This window comes from Schistocerca piceifrons, chromosome X (genome assembly GCF_021461385.2).
Source record: "Schistocerca piceifrons isolate TAMUIC-IGC-003096 chromosome X, iqSchPice1.1, whole genome shotgun sequence".
NCBI classification, from domain to species: Eukaryota; Metazoa; Arthropoda; class Insecta; order Orthoptera; family Acrididae; genus Schistocerca; species Schistocerca piceifrons.
Window position 1 is genome coordinate 368,548,879 of NC_060149.1, and position 20,014 is coordinate 368,568,892.

Consider the following 20,014-nt stretch of genomic DNA (forward strand, 5'->3'; position numbering starts at 1 on the left):
ATTCTGGCTATTGGTGTGATGAGCTATGCTTCTTTTTCAGTGCAACCCTCACCCTTTTGAGAGTTAGGCGGTTTTTATGCCCACTGTGGTTCTTTCCAGACAGTAAATGATATGTGTACCAAGTGTGGTTGAAATTGAACTAGTGGTTTAGGTGGAGATTGGAACATACATACATACATGCAGACAAACAAACATACATACATACATACACCTATATAGTATGTATGACTATGATCCTTTTTCATTAATTAATATTGGTGTGGTACTAACTTAAATACTTTTTGGAAACTTTCAGCACTGCAGAAAGCTTTTCCCAATGCAGACAGAAGTATGGGATGTTCTAGAACTGCTTCATGGGGTATGGGCACCTGTGAGGACCCATTGGCATGCCCATGGGCAGGTGCAAGTATTATAGGCTATCCAACAGGTTCACTTTAGCATTTATACTGAAAACCATTTAGCCACCCCCACCTATGGGTGACTGGTAAGGGCATTGTGATTGCATAGCCTAACTCCTAACAGCTTGAGTGTCTGCACATCAGCTGTCTAACCCATCCCTGCCCACAAATGTCTGCAGATGCTCAGATGCCTGTTGATGGACACTTGAGCTGGAACAGCCTGTTATATTGGGGGAGACGGGGTTGGAGGTTGGAGCACATGATGGAACAGAGCAAGAGGAAGACAGCTGATTGGATAAGTGGGGCTTATAAACCTATAAACAAAACTTAAGTAGAAGGTCAAAGTGATGTACACTGCCCAGCAAAAAAACTGAAGCATGTAGTAGATATGATCGGATATCAATGTAACTTTGTACATGTACACACCAACAGCAGATATGTAAATGCTTAGAGTTGCAATTCTTTGTGACAGGTAGAACAGCCACCAGAGTGCATTAGTGTTGTTCATGTTTAGTGCTGTGGCCAGGCCTGGTAGGGAATACAAGGGGCATGTACAGCATCAGATGTTGAGTGATCACTGTGAAGGACACAGAGAGGCCCCATATTCTTGTCAGACAGTGTTATTAGCATCTGACAGATTTTAAAAGTGGCCTGATTGTGGAACTCCATTTGGCCAGCTGGGCAAATCATTCAGTCTTGGGTGTGACAGTGGCCCAGTGTTGGACTGTATGGGAATGTGAAGACAGCCACACTCCTTTTCAAGGTTCTGAATGGCCATGTCTGACCAATATATTGTGCAGCAAGCACACTGAAAGCTTTTCACACCTGCACTTTCCATATGAGAACACTACAAACCAATGGTTAGCATCGTACCTGTCAAACAGTGTGCAAAAAGTTTAAATGAAATTTGTAAAAAAGAGTACTAATGTTCATCAGTGTTCTGTGCACTCCTCTAAGAAAATGCCTGTTGGATATGGTGTACCACAATGCTCAATTCTGGGATCCATACTCTTTCTGCAATATACTGATGACATAAACACAAAGATTACTTCAGGGCATACTACGCTATTTGCAGGTGACACAAGTATTCTGATAACAGGCACAGACAAAGCTGCCCATGATCAAAAGTTGAAACCACATGTGTCATCGTTAAGTGAATGGATGAGTGAGAACAATCTCATCATGAATGTGCAAAAAAGAGCCTACATAAGTTTCAGCCTCTCATCTCGAAAATGATAAATCTCTAACTTGCTCCTAAGCAACCAAGAGCTCTGCAGTGTGAGCTCCATTAAGTTTCTTGGTGTCAGTTATGTCTCAAATAAGCTAGCCTGGACAATGTTGCAACAAAAGACTATGATTCATCTGATGCTATTCTTCAGCAATTGAATGAAGAAAACGAATTACTGTGTGAAGAAATTAGACGACTCAAAGAATGCTGTGAGCAGAGCGACCAGGAACTATGGAAAAGGTTGGTTAATAGTGAGTCATTAGAAATAGGTTATAGGCCTAATATCGACGTCAACTGGCCGCCGCTTAGAAACAGGCCTGATACTCGTGAGGTAGAACAGTGGAATATTGTGCCTTTAAAAAACAGCACAAAATCTGTTAATAACCAGAAAAACCTGAAACATGATCTAACCCTTTCAAATAAATATGGTATTTTGGAAGCTATCGATGGGGCAGAGAGCATAACACTAGTCTCCATCCGAACCAATTCAAGGTCTAACCTACAATTGAAGCCAACAACAAAGACTACTAAACAAGTCCCCAGAAAGTTTGTACCTAGGCCTAGAAGATCCGTAAACATTCAAATTCACGCTGATAGCCAAGGTAGGAATGTGAATGCTGGAATAAGGGAGAAAAGCAACTTCAATGTTACTAGTTTTGTGAGACCAGAGGCATGCTTCAAGGAAGCCACCCAAAGTGCTGTGGCAAGTGTCAAGTCAGACCTCGACGTTACTGTATTACTGGTGGGAACAAACGATGTGGCGAGAAATGAAAGGCAAAATCTTATCTACTCACTGAAAGACAGGCTGCAAGATCTTTGGAGTGCCAAACTTATATGTGTTTTTTCTGTTCCAACATGGTATGATCTACCTGTAGGGTCAGCCATCAATCAAGAGGTGAAGAAGGCTAACCAGGAAATGTTTAAGGTGTGTAAACGCTTTAGGAATGTCACTTTCTTTGATCTCAGCAACATTGGTAGGAGGTTTGATACATCTCATGGTTTTCACCTAAATAGGTTAGCTAAAAGATTTGTCTCAGATGTTATTGTAGATATAGTAGAAAAATTTTGTCTGAATCAAGCTAAGTAGCATAATACAATAGCCTTAGAATACAATGTTAACCACCCTGTACACTCTGATAATACTTTTCTAGTCTAACCAAGCACATTGATTTAGCAGTGAATAGTAATATCAGTGCTGATTCTAATTCCTCACAAAATAACCACAGTCTCAGAATTTGCTGCCTCAATGTGCAAGGGCTGAGTAGTAAATCCCTAATATTGAATGAATTTGCCTTAGAAAATCAGTTTGATGTGACTTGTGTTAATGAGCATTGGTGTAAATATGATGAAATTTGCTTTATTCAATTTGATGACTTTAAACTGTCCGCAGCTCGTGGTCGTGCGGTAGCGTTCTCGCTTCCCACACCCGGGTTCCCGGGTTCGATTCCCGGCGGGATCAGGGATTTTCTCTGCCTCGTGATGACTGGGTGTTTGTGTGCTGTCCTTAGGTTAGTTAGGTTTAAGTAGTTCTAAGTTCTAGGGGACAGATGACCATAGATGTTAAGTCCCATAGTGCTCAGAGCCATTTGAACCATTTTTGACTTTAAACTGATTAGTAACTTCTGCAGTGATAAGTGTATACACAGTGGTACTGCAGTCTATGTTAAAAACTCTTTGCTGGGTTATAGTAGCAAGCTAGATGTGAATTCTCGGTGTAAGGAATTTCATTCTGAGGTATCAGGAATATGTATAAATGACATAAAGTTAGTAGTCTTATCTCTGTACAGATCCCTAGATGGTGAGCCCTCTTTGTTTGGTGAAAAATTGGAGGAATTATTAGAGTTTTTTAATGGTAACAAGTGGAAAACTATGAGATACTAATTGGGGGGGGGGGGGGGGGACCTAAATGCTGACTTTGATGTCACAGAAGATAAATCCAGTGTACGAGAATTTAAAAATTTACTTAGGCAATTTAACTTTGTCTACCAGAATACCAAACCAACCAGAGGCTTGGCCTGTCTTGATGACATCCTAACAAACTACTTAAGATCAACTTTTTCATGTGGTGTAGTTAACTTTCCCTTTCTTGATCATGATCGTGTATTTCTCACTTTTGAAAATTCTTTTGTAACTCACAGTATATCTCATAAGTCCAAATTAGTTGTAACAAGACCTGTGGATGACACAAAATTGTTTAATTTTAGATCCCAGCTTAGTTCCTTCAATTGGTTTGATATGTTTGCTAAAATAGAACATTTGTCAGCTGATTGTGTTTTTTACAAATTTTTTCAGTATTCAATACTTTGCTTGAAATGACAATTCCGCAAAGAAAATGTAAAATTAAAGTGACCACCAGTGAATCTAAAATCAAAAAGAGAAATAAAGAGTGGTTTACTCGCAAATTAGCCAATTTAAAGAATAAAAGTATGTTGTTTTTCGATCTAAATAAAAAGATTAATACTTGGAAATCCAAATTTTTCTTTACAGAAGCTAAGAAAAAATATAGGGCAGCTATTATTGAAGCAAAAAAACAACATAACACTATAAGTATCGAGGCATCAAAAAATAAATGTAAAAAAGCTTGGAATATCGAATATATTGCTTCCCCCTACTTATACCTCCCGAGGAGATCACGAATGTAAAATTAGAGCGCGCACGGAGGATTTCAGACAGTCGTTCTTCCCGCGAACCATACGCGACTGGAACAGGAAAGGGAGGTAATGACAGTGGCACGTAAAGTGCCCTCCGCCACACACCGTTGGGTGGCTTGCGGAGTATAAATGTAGATGTAGATGTAGATGTAGATATAATAAACTCAGTCACCAAAAATAACAAACCAAAAGAGGTAGCTGTCTCAGCAAATGATTTTAATAATTTCTGTATACAGTCAGTTAGGGATATTCAGAAAAATATCATTAAACCCACAGAAACTGCTGCTCAAATGATGGAAAATTGTAATTTGGGGTTTAGGCATGACAGATGTAATTTTGTGTTCTCTGAAGTGACGCAGCAGGAGGTTTTAAATATTGTAAATAAGTTTAAGTCTTCAAGCAGTGCCAATATATATGGCATATCCTGTAAGATATTGAAGAATGTTATTGAATGCATTGTCGGCCCTCTAACTTATGTTGTAAAATAAGTGTCGGGCACAGGGAATTTTCCCCAATGTACTGAAGTTATGTAGAGTTGTTCCTGTGTATAAGAATGGAGACGGAAAATGTCCATCTAGCTACTGCCCCATATCCCTCACTCCTGTTTTCTCTAAAGTATTAGAAACTGTTAGTATAAACAAATGTGTAACTTTCTAGATAATAATTCTATTATTTCCAATGAGCAATTTGGTTTTAGAAAAAATAGATCGACCACTCATGCTATTGATTCACTCATTAAAAAGGTTCTCCAGGTATTTGAAGATCAGGAGTTTACTCTGGCCACCTTTTGTGATCTGAGTAAAGCATTTGATTGTGTGAACCACAAGTTACTTCTGCATAAATTAGAGATTTTAGGTTTTCAAAACAGTGGCTTGGGTATTCTTAGGTCTTTTTTGGAGCACCATAAACAGATTGTTTGTATTAATGAAGATAGATCCAATGTAGCCGATGTCCTGTGTGGTGTGCCTCAGGGCTCAGTGCTTGGCCCACTGCTTTTTCTGATTATGATTAATGATTTACCATCTAATGTAAGTTCCCTTTCAATCTTATATGCTGACAATACAACCATTATCAACAATGACCCTGACATTGAATTGTTAAAAAATATAACAGAAAATACCACCAGTGAAGCATCAAAAGGGTTCAGAGCGAACGGTTTTTTATTAAATGAAAATAAAACAAAGTTCATGTTTTTCAGCTTAAGAGATACCTTATTTCTGAATGTTTCAAATAATGTTAAATTTCTTGGTATATATTTAGATAGTAAACTTGATTGGAATTACCATATTAACTATATATCTCCTAGGCTTTCTAGAGTAATCTATTTGTTGAGAAGGTTAAAAGGTTGTGTATCAGATCAGTATATTAGATCAGCATATTTTGCCTTCTATCAGAGCATTATTTCTTATGGTTTACTATTATGGGGAAACTGTAGCCATGTACATGATATTCCTCTACAGCTAAATAAAGTTGTAAGAATTATCACTGATTCTGGTAGACTAGATTCCTGCAAGCCATTGTATGTGAAACTTAAAGTTATGACTGTTGTAAATCTCTATATATATACTGTTGTTCTACAGACCATGAACAATTTACCAAACCAGCAATTAAGAGAAAATATACATTTGTATAATACGAGAAACAGGAAACACATTGATGTACCTTTTCAACATTTAACAAAGTCTTAAAAAAGCTATCATGTAATATGTTCCAAATTTTCTCTTTGTAAATTCGATTGTCCTATTGAAAAGATCAAGCCAAAACTGTATGAATGGCTGGTTGAGCACCCTTTTTATTCCCTTGATGAATTTCTTGATTGCAGAGAAAAACTAATAATATTATAAACTTTGGCTGCTCCTGATATACTATAGTAATTATTTCATTAGCAGTTCTAGTTACCTATTTGTTAGTAGCTAGTAATAATATTAATTATTTAATTAGCAGTTCTAATTACCTATTTGTTAGTAGCTAGTAATAAACAATAATCTGTTTTTCTCTGCACAGTTGCAAAGTTATAATCTGATGTATATAATATGTTTTCCTGTCTTGGTATTCTGTATTCTGACTTTTTCCTGTATTTTTTACTGTTACATTCTGATTGATTTGGTTGTACTACCTCACTTTATATATTGTATCTCCTGTCTATTGACTATTTATAAAACTATTGTAATATTGTACTTATAACTCCTGCATATAATTTTGCTATATTTTGTAATTTGACATTGTCTATTGCTTCTGTAAGCTTAGCAACAATAAACTCTTATTATTATTATTATTATTATGTAAGAAATTTTGTAACTTGGAAAAAAAATATTGACTACATTACTAAACACAAATTGCATGTAATCCAAGAAAAAAATTGTGAGGTTTAATATCAGAACCAGTGTACTAATTATTCAAATAACACTTGTATATTGTCTTTACAAATACAACTCCCACAGATACCTCTCATTTGAAAACAGTAATCAATTAAGACATGTAAGAGGCTGTTAAACAATGAAACACTTATTTAAATTTTAATACTAGAGTAATATTTTTCCAGAATAAATGACCTGAGAGATGTATCAGTTTTATTCAGAACTGGTTGAAGTACTTGGTATTACCAGAAAAAGTGAGCAGAATTTATTTGTGGTATGTGACACAAGTTTACCAAGTATCAGACCAGATTTGTGACTGGATTCAGCACTCCCTTGTAGGAAGGACTCAACACATTGTTCTTAACGGAACTAAATTGACACATGTAAATGTAATTTTGGGAGTATCCCAAAGGAGTTTTATAGGGCCATTACTGTTTATAAATTATATTAATAATCTAGTCTATAACGTCAGAGGCTTCATGAGGCTATTGGATCTAGTGTTTACATCAATCTTGCATGATAATCTTGTTATCAGATGAAAAACTTTTTCGCATAGATACTTAATCATACCAATTCAGTAGGAACTTAAATTCCAACTTCATGAATAAGAATGGAAAATGTTGTCTTTTGTCTTGTTAGTCACTATAACAGTATGGGTGTGCTACTAGACTAATTATGTGGAAGGATCATAGGAAATGGATGTCTTTTGTATGGGGAAACTGACATAATATAGTGAAACAATCTCATTTTGTTAAAGTACTGTTAATAGCAGATCTGATTACATTTTGTGTACTATTTTTGACATTAATTATGACAGCCATAGACATATTTAAAAAAGAAATATGAAAATAAAATAAAATAAACATAATTTTATTTTTATGTAATTTTAATATGCAAAATGTTTTGCTGAAAAGTCTCACACATATGAAAATACTCACACTTAAATGGATGCTCATTATTACTCAGTAACTCAATCTACAATGTTTTTTAACACAGCCATTGGAATATGCAAATCAAATAGAAATATACTGACTTAAAATTAGGTTAAAATCATGAGACTGTAATACATTTATGTAAATTAATCAAAATTATGCCTTTCTCTACACTATTTTCTATGATACTAGATATGACATTATGTTTGAAATGTGCTCGCAAAGAATTTTCCCACATTCTTAGGATTTGGAAAAATATCCTGATAATCAGCTATCGGATAGTGATGTCCAGTCATATTTAATTATAGAAAGGTCTCCATTCATCACGCTCTTCTGGAAGCTGAAAAAAAGGAACTTGCTTTGAAAATATTGTCTGTTTTTTCTGATTGCCAGTAATATGTGTCATAAAAATATATCAACTGAAAGACCCAAGATGGTGATAGTTTTCACTTTTTTATTTGTAACACAAAATTTAATTGAAATTGTTGTACAAATGTAACTAAAAATAGAAATATTTTAACTGGAATGAAATTATTTTTGTATTTTAAGGTAGTGTTACCTTTTGTTGTGCAAGGCGTTGTTGGCTAGCTAAGTAAAATTCCACACGCCTTCTGGTTGAATCTGCTGACCTAAGCCATGAGTAGCGGCCAAACTTTTTTCCCATATTGAACTGAAAAAAATTTGCAAAAATTATCATGACTTAGTCAAATAACATATAATTTTGTTATTGTCATTATTATAAGCGGATAAGCAGTCATTAGCACCCTACTTAGAAAGTGAGTGGACATCATGTAGTTATAATATGATGGACATAGAGAAATTATGGTCAAAGTTTAAACTATTGTAAATTGTGCTCTGGAGAAGTATGTGCTGACTAAGTGGACTAAGAATGAAGAAGGCCCACCATGTTTTAATAACAAAATTCACAAAATGCAGGGATTGTTGCACTCTTGGGTCAAAAGAGAATGCTGAAATGATGTCAGATAAAAGTTAGTAGAAATTCATGCATCTATAAAAAGATGGATGAGCAAAGAATACAACTTCCACTATCATACCTTATCAAAGGATTTTGCTGAGAGCCTGCAAAGTTTCTGGTCCTATGTAAAATCACTAAGCAGGTCCACAGCTTCTATCCTATCATTCATCAACCAGTCTGGTGTGGCAACAGAAGACAGCAAAATTTTGTGTTTAAAAACTCATTCACACAGGATGATCATAGAAACATACAGTCTGTCGTACAGACTCCTGTATGGAGGACATAGAAATAGGCATTTCTGGCATTGAGAAGTAACTGAAAGAGTTGAAAACAAATGAGTCACCAGGTTGTAACATAATACCAATTCAGTTTTACAGAGAGTTCTCTGTGGCTCTTTACTTAACTTTCATTCTTCATGAGTCTCTCATCCAGCACAAAGCCCACATGACTAGAAAAAAACCACAGGTGACTCCTGTATGCAAGAAAGATAAAAGAACTGTCTCCGAAAATTATAGATCCATAGCCTTAACATCAGGATGCTGCAGAAATCTAAATATAATAAATTTCCTTGAAACGGAAAAGCTTCTGTCCATAAATCAGCACAGATTTAGAAAGCATTAATCCTATGAAACTCAGCATGCTCTGTTCTTGTATAACATCCTGTGAACCATGGATGAAGGGCAACAGGCAGGTTCATGTCCCTAGATTGATGGAAAGTGTTTGACACTGTGTAAATGTAAAATGTGATTTATTAGTCTCATTACGTACATTGTACAGATCATATGATGTGTTGTACAGGAGACACATCAAGTTTACCAAAAATATAATTTATAATGATCTACAGAAATTCTTTTTACACTATTTTAAGAATAATGCCAATAAATACAACACTACAATATTTACTATAAATTAACAGCTTACCAATTTCCTTTGTTATACACAGACAACACTGCAATATTAGCTATAGATTTTTATTGATCAAAGTGTCAGACTGTCTTCCATGAATTCTTCAGTGGTGTAGTAACATTTCTCTATTAAAATATTTTAGAGTAAATTTTTCAGCGAACCAAGGTCTGTTGTTAAGATGTTTCTTCCTTTTAATTTGTTATATATTTTTAGCCCCATGTACAGTGGTGTCTGAGCATATAGCTTTAAGTGATGCACAGGAAATTTGAAGTTTTCCTTGTGACAAGTACCATAGCTATGCTTAAAACGGAACTTTTCAAGATTATGTTGCTTATTATATACAAAAATAACAATTTCAAAAATGTACAATGAAGTAATTGTTAGTATTTTTAATTTCTTGAACAATGGGCATCATGACTCATTTTTATGGGCAACACACATGTTTCTAATAATTTTCTTCTGAATAATTAGTAACCTTGTGCTGCTTCTAGAGTTTCCCCATAATATTATCCCATACCGAATAACAGATTCAAAATAACTGTGGTTAGACTGTGTTTCTTGTGTCCATATGAGTGGCACCAGATAAAATAAACATTGCAGAAGCTAGGGAATTTAATTTATTTGCCAGGAAGCCTATATTTGTCTCCAGTTTAAACTTTTATCAAGGTTTAGGCCCAAGAATTTCACATGGCTCACTTCTGTCATCAGTTGATTATTATGGGCTATTTGTACAGGACATATTGCTGACAATTTAGAGACAAATTTCATTATCTGGGTCTTAGTGACACTGAGCTTGAGACCATTTTTATGGAACCAGGAATCCAGTTTCCCCAGAACAGTTTCTATACTATCTGGAATATTTTCTATTGTTTTCTATCAGGACTGAGGTGTCATCTGCAAACAAGACTGAATGAACATCAATATTTAATGGTAAATCACTTATATATGGGAAATTGTTTTCCTTTCAGAGTGGTAGTTAACTGAATTTGATGTTAAAATAACTCTTTGCTTCCTTTCTGTCACATAAGAGTTGGACCACTGTAATGCAATATCTTCGATCCCATAGCTCTTCAGTTTGTGAAGTAATAATAAGTGGTTCACCGAGTCAAAGGCTTTTGTTAGATCACAGAATATTCCTGAGATTTTTGTACCCTGGTCTAGTGATGTGCTTATTTTTTCTGTAAATTCTCTGATAGCATTTATGGTCCTTTTTCCTCCCACTGCAGACTTTTATCAAAGGTCCAAGCATACTGAATAGGTTCACAGATATGTGACTGGCTGGAAAACTTCTTAAGTGATGTAAACCAGTATGTTGCCTTCAACAGCGAGTGATCATAAAAGAGACAAGAGTATGATCAGGAGTGTCCCAGGGAAGTGTAATAGGATTGCTTTTGTTCTCTCTATATATAAATGATCTGATGGAGAGGGTGTGCATCAGTTTGCAATTGCTGCTGATGCTGTAGTCTATGGGAAAATCTCTTTTTATGATGAATGACAGCTTCCTCTAAATCTATAAAACTGTAAGTTAATGCAGAGTGTAGGAAAAATAATCATGTAACATTAAAAATGCATGACAATATCACATTGATTAAATATCTAGATATAACATTACAAAGTGAAATCAAATGAAATGAGCATATAATGACAGGGAAGGCAAATGGTCAATTTTTGGGAGAGTTTTAGGAAAGTGTACCTCACAAACAAAGCCAATCTGAAGCCAACTTGGAACAGATAATTCAGAAGTCCAATAATGATAGAAATATATCAGATACAATGGCAAAAAGTAGATTTCACCTCTATGAGGATATTACATTTAAATTGATATCAGTGCCACTTAGGCAATAGTACCAACCATGAAATTAGATCTAATGGCAATAAATAGTCTTGACCTCTTTGAGAATGTCCAGTTTGAAACTTGTACTAGCGACCATGAGGTCATGGTTTTAACAACAATGCTTACCAAAGTACAAAGGGCAAATAAAACAAATACAAAGATTTATATGTCCAGTGAACTTGTTAAAGTGGAAGTAGTCTCATATCTCAAAGAATTTGAAACATTTAGCTCTGGACAGGAGCATGCAGAAGACATGTGGCCCTGGTTTAGAAGAATAGTTGATCATATATTGGCTAGAAATGTATCTAGTGGAACTGTTCATGACTGGACAGATCCTCCATTTTATACAGTCTCTGCAAAGACACTTCTAAGGAAATACTGACTCTTGTACAACCAGACTAAAGAATTACCATGCCTTGTGTAGGCTGCTCTTAACATTATAACACAAATGGCTGCATTTGGAGTGATGTTTTAACTAGGAAGCATGGACTGTTGATGAATGGAATCGCATCAAGTTCAGCAATGAATTGCAGTTCTACACTAACCCAGATGACCATCATCACCGCACACAATGGCGACCTGAGGAAAGATCCCATTCTTTCAAAGTTTTGGAGAGACACAGTGGTGTTACTCTTAGTGTCATGGCGTGGGAAGCCATTGAGTTTGACTTCAGGTGATGGTTGATTGAGGCAGGTGTGTCTATGAACTGTCTGCGTGATGTCAAGGTACTCGAATGGCTAGTATATGTGTGGGGCCAGTTCAGATATCATCTCTGTCCCAGTGCCAATATCCAGGATGTCAAGGATCAGTTATGACCATTGTGGGCTAAGTTGCCTCAGAAGAGGATGCGATGTCATTAGGACATCCTTCCCAATCAAATCAGTGGTTGAAAATTTGACTTGATTTTGTAATCACTGAAGTGAAATCACATTCAGTTTCAATTCATGAAGTTTCATTTCATTTTCTCTTCCTTTTCTGATTGTTTCACTGTTTTTGCCAGGCAGAGTATATTTGAATATAGAGGAAACAATATTTTCCAAACAGCAAATTTTATTGCCTCACCTTTTAGAGCATAACTAATTTCAGAACATAATTAGTTCCAATATCAAATACATACCATCAGGTTTAATTTTGCCAAAAGAATGTATTACTGGCATTTTCAGTGGTGATCGCTAGTGCGTCACTTATTAAAGGCTAAAAGGCTAAACCATATATCTTCTGTGTGAATATTACACATCCTTTAATATGTAAAATAAAGAAAAGACGGACACTCTCCTATAGCTGACACGTGTGGCTCATAGAAACAAGCAATAGAAACATAATTAGACTAGCTTTTGGGCTCTTGCTCTTTCTCTAGTAGAAGTAGATACATTCATGGACACAACCACACAGGTACCCAAATGCACATGCACATGACCATGGTGGGTAAGACTCACCATGGCCACAGCCATGTGCATTTGGGTGTCTGTCTGGTTGTGTGGATGAATGTGTATAATTCTACTAAAGATAGAGCAAGAACTCAACACTTGTAAAATACTATTTCAACTGCATGTGTCTGCATGTAACACATCACACAGCTATAGGTGAGTGGTTGCCTCTGCTTTATTTTATATATTATCCCTACAGGAGTTTTTATTGTTATTGGACATCCTTTAAAACAGATTGGGAACTAAACCAGGGATGTTGCCATCGACACCATGAAATTCATTATGTGAAGAGTCTCATTATGTGATGCTATTTACTTTTATTCGCTGAATGTTCATAAGAGAGAGAAGGGGTTGTTTGGAGGGGGGTGGTGAATGAGGAAGTGAGGGAGGGAAGGAGGGAGAGAGTGAGCAAAATTTTGATGCTGATTTTTTGAGAATAAGCAATACGCCTTACAGAACAGTATTTTTCTTGAATGGGTTTATGACATTTGGGTCAAGTAGCTGCTCTCTGCTAGATCCAGCATAATTCATGTTTTTATATAGCATTTATTCAATTTCTTCCCTTGTTTAACCCCATAGAAAAGATTCAGTACAATTATGCAAACATACCCATATGCACAGTGAATGATAAGATCATTATTCAAAATACACTGATTTTTCACTAAATTATACTTGCCTATCCAGCCTGTGTATTTGGCTGCACATAGCAATAGGACTGGTCTGTCATCAGATAGTGAGTATTAAAGTATGCTGTGGAACACAGTCATGTATGCATTTCTCCAGCAGATATCTAGAAAGTCACTTATGTCTTATCCAGATTACTCACAGAGAATCCAAATAAATCAACAAGTATGAATTTTTTCACTGAGAGTTGAAAAATGGCCTGTTGGTTTGGCATCATATTCTTCATTTGCCCTAGGTGTGTGTTTGGTATCATGTGAATGAAACTGTTGCCCCATTATGTATGACATACATAGAGCAAGCCTTGAGTGTTGATTATGTTTGTGTAGCAAGAAATTGCATTCCTGAAAGGAATGGAAGATTGATTTCCAATATTTCAATCTTATTTACTGATATGGGATCTTGACTATTGCAGTATTTACTAAACATTAGTAGTACCATTTGAGACAAAACCTAATGTACATTCTGTGCAAGAGTGGTTTTAAGAACATGGCCTCGTGTTATGTGGAATGACACCGATATTTACCTGATTTCAATCTCACAGAGAACTTATAATTGCATTACATATAGCTGATGATAAATGCAAGACTACCAGTGTCATATTGTTGTGCGTCCAAAGTCCTAGGGCTTTTTTTTCCTGACTATTAATATGGCTTTCAACTGTGATTCTGTTGGGTGTACGGGGCAAACTCCAAGTTTCTCTGTGGTTAAGATTCCATGTTAAACTGCAGGATAGCCTACTGATAATCAGACAAGCCCATTCTCAGGTTAAAGGAAGGCAAGGACTCCAGTGAGTTTAGTAAATCACTCAGGTATTTAAAGCAAGTCTTTTTATTGATGACTACTTTGGTTACAATAATGTGAAAAATGATAATTCTGATGGAAGAAAGTCAAACATATACATTCTTCCATGTGTACATAGCTCCATAGATAAAAACAACTTGACTAACTTGCAAGAACATTGCTGCCAACATACAACCTTCTTGATAATTTCCTTTTCTACACTTATTAAATTTATGCTATAGCAAAAACTTGCACAAAGTATGTTCATAATAAAACTTAGAAATAGCAAAGTGATTTTACAGTGGCTGGACAAAAATTTGGACACACCACAAGGAATGAATGTTTGAACATGAATGCAAATGCTAGCCAAACCTTCTGGTTTGTGCTGTTGTATTTAACCATGAATGGTACCTGTCTAATGTTCCAAGTGTCAGTAATGATCAAAACAGTGTTCTGTGTAGTTGTGGGTGCCTTATGTCAGAGCTAAGAGGATTCAAACATGTTCAAATTGTTAGTGCTCATATGATGGGTGCTTCCACAAACAAGGTAGCCAAAATATTTGGTGCTTTACGAGGTACCATATGGAAGATTTATACCACATACAGGTAAAGTGGAAAAATATCATTTGCTAAGAGAATGTAGGAGAAAGTGTGTGTTGAGTAATCATGACAAGTGATCATGAGGAGAATTAAGAGGATGACAGCTGCAAAAGTCACTGCAGAACTGAATATCACACATGTGAACCCTGTCTCACGGCACCAATGCTATAAAATCTGGACTATGGAGCAATGAAAGAATTTCATTTGGTCAGGTGAGTCTTGTTTCACACTGTTTCCAAGCTCTGGCTGAGTTTACTTCCCAAGAGTGAAACATGGTGGGAGTTTGATGATGATTTGGACACCCATATCATGGTATCTAATGGGCTCCATGGCTGCTCTGCAAGGCCGCATTACTGCTAAGGATTATGTGACCATTTTGGCTTATCAAGTGCAATGTTTGTTCCCCAATGGTCAAGCTGTGTTCCAAAATGATAGGGCCCCTATTCATAAAGTTTGCATCATCCAGGATTGAGTTTGTGTGCACAAGACTGAATCAGTGCATTTCTCCTGGCCACCACAGTCACCAAATCCCAATACTATTGAGTCTTTGTGGTTTATGTTGAAGAGAAAGGTGCACAATTACCATCCACCTCCATCAACATTATGTGAACTTGCCACTATTTTGCACAGAGAATACTATAAGATTCTCTCAAAATCTACACAGAAACTGTCTTTATCCAGTCCAAGATGGCTGGAAGCTGTTTTGAGTGCCAAAAGCTTTCCTGCACCATATTAGGCATGGTAATGTGTTGTTCTTTGGTGTTTCCATATTTTTGTCCCCCCCCCCCCCCCCCCCCCTCATATATACCAAATTAAAAGACAAGAAATGTGTACCAACAAATTACAAATGGTTCAAATGGCTCTAAGCACTACGGGACTTAACATCTGAGGTCATCAGTTCCCTAGACTTCGAACTACTTAAACCTAACTAACCTAAGGACATCACAGACATCCATGCCCGAGGCAGGATTCGAACCTGCGACCGTAGCAGCAGCACGGTTCCAGACTGAAGTGCCTAGAACCGCTCGGCCACAGCGGCTGGCACTAACAAATTTAAAAATTTCTATGTTAACAAGAGTGAAATTGCAAAATCATAATGAAAATTATGGCACAGCTAATACTTACAGAGCCACAGTTCTTTTCAGGAGTGCAGCATGAAAAAAAGGATTTTTCAGTTATATTAAAAATGACTTTCTTATTTATTTTATAAAGTTATTTTGAGGAGATAAATTTAACACACTCTGATTCATTGTTCTGGGCAAACACATTCTTATATAATATTGTTCCAACTTCTTTTGGTAGAAAAGTTACTGTATAGTATGGTAATTATAATGTTTGACACTTAGGTCAAATAAAATAAAGGTTTTACTCATATATTACAAATCAATAACTTGTCACTGAAGACAGTGATATACATACATGCATACATTATAACTTGTAGATAACACCACAAAAAGGAAATCTGAAGGATGTAGAACAAATCAAGGCTTAAGTTACGAGAGAAAATAAGTGCCCAAAAATGATATCTGTAAGTTGCATTAAAACATTTTTAGCTGTTGTTAATTTTCTGTAATCCTTTCACACTTAAAAATAGTGTAATAAAGGTAACGGAATTAGGAGAAAACAATTACTTTGGAAACACTACCATTTTTCACTTATTCTGTTTAGTCGTGATTTATCAACTGCCATTTGCCTATTATTCGCATGGCTACATTGTTAATTATCAATGAATGACATTTAAATACATGGTTTAAAATGTACTGTTTAGAAAGAAATTTTTTCCTTGTTGCAGTGTATATGCTGCATTGATTTTATAAAAATAACGTAAAACTGTTTGTTGGACAGGACTTGACCCTATATCCCAGCATTTTGTGTGCAGTGCACTACAGAGTATGCCATCAAGTTACGTCTCACAGACTGACTCAGTTCTTCAGCTTATCATGAGCTCCTCCCTTTTATTTAAACCCTGCAGAGGTTCCTCACAGTGCTGTGAGAGTAGCACCTCTGAGAGAAAGGATGTAGCTTAATCTCAGCCTCAGGGTTGTCAATGAGTAAGAACTCTTTTACTCTTTGGAAAGTACATGCTGTATTGTTTATATATGACAAATTAGAAATTGTGTGGTGAATCCACCTTGGCTCTTGTGGACAATGTGCTATCATATTAACTATTTAAGCATATTTCGTGGACTGAAATCTTGGATATCAGGATTCTGTTTATGTGTTGTGCTTGTTTGACACAATGAAGCATAATGGTACAGCAAACACAGTTGGCTGGAATTAACTGTGATTGTTTCACTGGTAGATTAGTGGCAGGCCACAGTCAGCACCCATTATTTAACAGCCATGGAGAAGTTTCCAGGAAGGACAATACATTGGACAGCAGTACAGACATTTACAGAATAAAAAATGTGCTTCAGTTGCCAATAATTTTCATAATTTATTCCATGACTGATTTCGAAGCATAAAGCTTCATCTTCAGGTGCCACAAAATAATTATGGGAACATAAATGAGCTTGGGTCAATCAGTCACGGGAGGGGGATCTCACCCACATCAATCAGCACATGGACACATGGGAGCATAGGATCGACAACCTCAGTGTGTACCTGGACAGCACGACATAGACTTACCCATCATGTTGTTCAGGCAGGCTGTTCCCAAATTATTTGATGACACCTGAAGATAAAGGTTTAAGCTTCAAAACTGATCGTGGAATAAATTAAGAAAATTAGTGACAGCTGAAGTGGATTTCTGTTCTATAAATATATTCCTCAGTTGAAGACATTCACCTGGTCAAATATTTTGTACAGATATTGTTGACTACATGCCATAACCTAGTGCCAGGATCAGTATCTTACCTCAAGTTCCCTACGATGTCCAATCAGTAAAGCACCAGCTCTGTGTAGAGACACTGCATAATCTTCTGGGACACACATCTGCTACCTAACTTCGTATCATCATTCTTGAGAGAGGCTCTCTATGCAGAGCAACCTGCCAGTTGAATTTCCCCCTCACAGAGGGATCACTTGTTTCAGTGAGTGTGGTGTATTGACCACAATGAGTGGACACAGAAATAATGTTTTAGTGCCCTGTCCAGAGGTGGGTAAAATTCAGCATGTAGATAGATGCTCACCATCTGTTAATCTGGCACACATGTGAGACCCATAACACTTGTCCCTGGGATGACATCATGGAAACATACATTTCATGGTATGTGCTTCTTAAGGTTAGTTGTGCACTAGTCTATAGTGTTTTCTCACATGAAGGAAAAAAGTATGAGTTTGTGCACTATGGCACTCTACTAAACAATTTCAATGCTGTATGATGATTTTCCCCCAGAGGAAGAGGGAAAACACATACCAGTGTGCAGAACATTATTAAGTTTCAATATGGACTTTGTCAATACTGTTTTGTCTGAACTTTACTTGTCAGAGCTTGGAAAATTAGACATAAGAGAAGTACAAAGTTTGGGGTTCATTTGCTTGTCAACAAAATACTAAATAAGGGCTACTTTTAGAAAATAAATTTTGAGTTATAAGAATACCATCAGAAGGTTTTCGCTATCGGTGGCTTTCTCTTTGCCTGTTGTGCAATACTGTTTGAATGATGGTACTAAAAACAAGAGGTTGTCAAAATATAAGTATTTCCTTTCCTTTTTAGCAAAATGTCCTGACCAGATGTTTTTGTTGTGTCACCTCTTTAGAGAACCTGTTCTTCATTTTTCCCATTTGCTGACATGTAAGACTAATTCTGAGATGGTGCCTTTGAAAAGACCATGGCGAATTTTCTGGCTCATCCTTGCCCAATTGGTGCTTATGCTCTCACTGTAGTGACTTCGCCACTGATCTCACTTTATACCCCACACTCCTTCTTTTCTGCTGTGTCCACCAAAAGGTATGGTGCACAGCGATACACAGATAGTGACACCACATAGCAAGGCCAGCCTCCAGGGACATGAAAAATAGCTATGGTCAGATCACATAAAGAGCACACAAAGCTCAGACATGTTCTCCTCCCATTTTACATCACACAAACAGTTCCCAAGTGAACATCCAAAGATGGATACAACTGTATGAATAGCCCCACTCCAACAGTGTTTATCAACAGTTAGCCACTTAGTTTGACAATATCAACACTGCACCTCAAGACAGCATTTTTAGTTATCATTCACTTGATTCTGGACTAGATCACTGTTCGAGAGTTGATCAGTGCAAGTGAATATTTGAAAACATTGCTAAGCATCATCTTCACAATCAAGTTAAATAATTTATAGTTTATATTAATAAATTATTCAAAACCATTGCTAATTTCATTGCTTTCAATTTTGCCATAGTTTGCCCCATGGTGAGGCTGTATAGTTGCTGTTTACAGCAAGAAACCTCAATAGTAAAAACTACTTTTGGTGATATAGTGTTCTCTTCCTGTCATATTTATATGTTTGCCTCCAAAGGTGTTTGGCAAATAGAATATTTACTATCTGCCATTTTTGTGCATATCACACAAGAACTATAAAACATAAATTAGTATGAAACAGGCCAACATTCTCTCAAACTACAGTTCTTTCATTCATAAATGTTCATGCAGGAGATGATGTCTTCTACATTACTAAAATGACTCAGAAAAAAGTATAAGCCAACTATAAAAGACGCTACAGAGTCAAATATAAGGCCATTATGTGAGAGAGATATTTTAACATTTTGTGGTACTGAACATTTCACCTCTCCAGTGTCTACGTAGGTGAGCGACTTTGAACATATGCAATATGTGCTTTATATGGTATATACCTTGTGATAATACAGACTCAAAAACGTTCCAAAGTATCACAAAGTCTGTTGTATAAGTTGTTTGTAACATGAAAGAAAAAAAATATATATGATGAGACCCTGATACCTACTCCTTAAGCAAACACCAGCCATATGATCAATGCTAATTTGTGTATTTAACTGAAAAATGATAGATGCATAATGGTTATTTGATACTTTCATGAATGATAGGGCAGAAACTGTTAAAATGTAATGCTGAGTGATGCCATACTGTCAAGATTCCTCAAAATGTTCTGATGAATTTCAGTGTATGTGGGGCTTTTCTGTAGTCTATGTGTACAATGTTTCACACATTAAAATTACTGATGAGCTTTGTATTAATTAAAATGTATATTTGCTCATTTTAGGTACAGTGGTTAATGCCAGATGCTAATGTCAATAAAGTTTGCTGAGTGACATGCATAATTCATGCATGAAAGTT

The 20,014-nt window shown here is 36.2% G+C and overlaps 1 long non-coding RNA gene across 1 annotated transcript; it reads right to left on the reverse strand.

The window, feature by feature from the left end:
* Positions 1-7,650: 7,650 nt before the first annotated feature.
* Positions 7,651-15,909, reverse strand: LOC124723220. Its single transcript, XR_007006543.1, has 3 exons — positions 15,898-15,909; positions 8,126-8,236; positions 7,651-7,906 (listed from the first exon to the last, which is right to left on the reverse strand). It is a non-coding gene; the product is annotated as an uncharacterized LOC124723220 (long non-coding RNA).
* Positions 15,910-20,014: the final 4,105 nt, after the last annotated feature.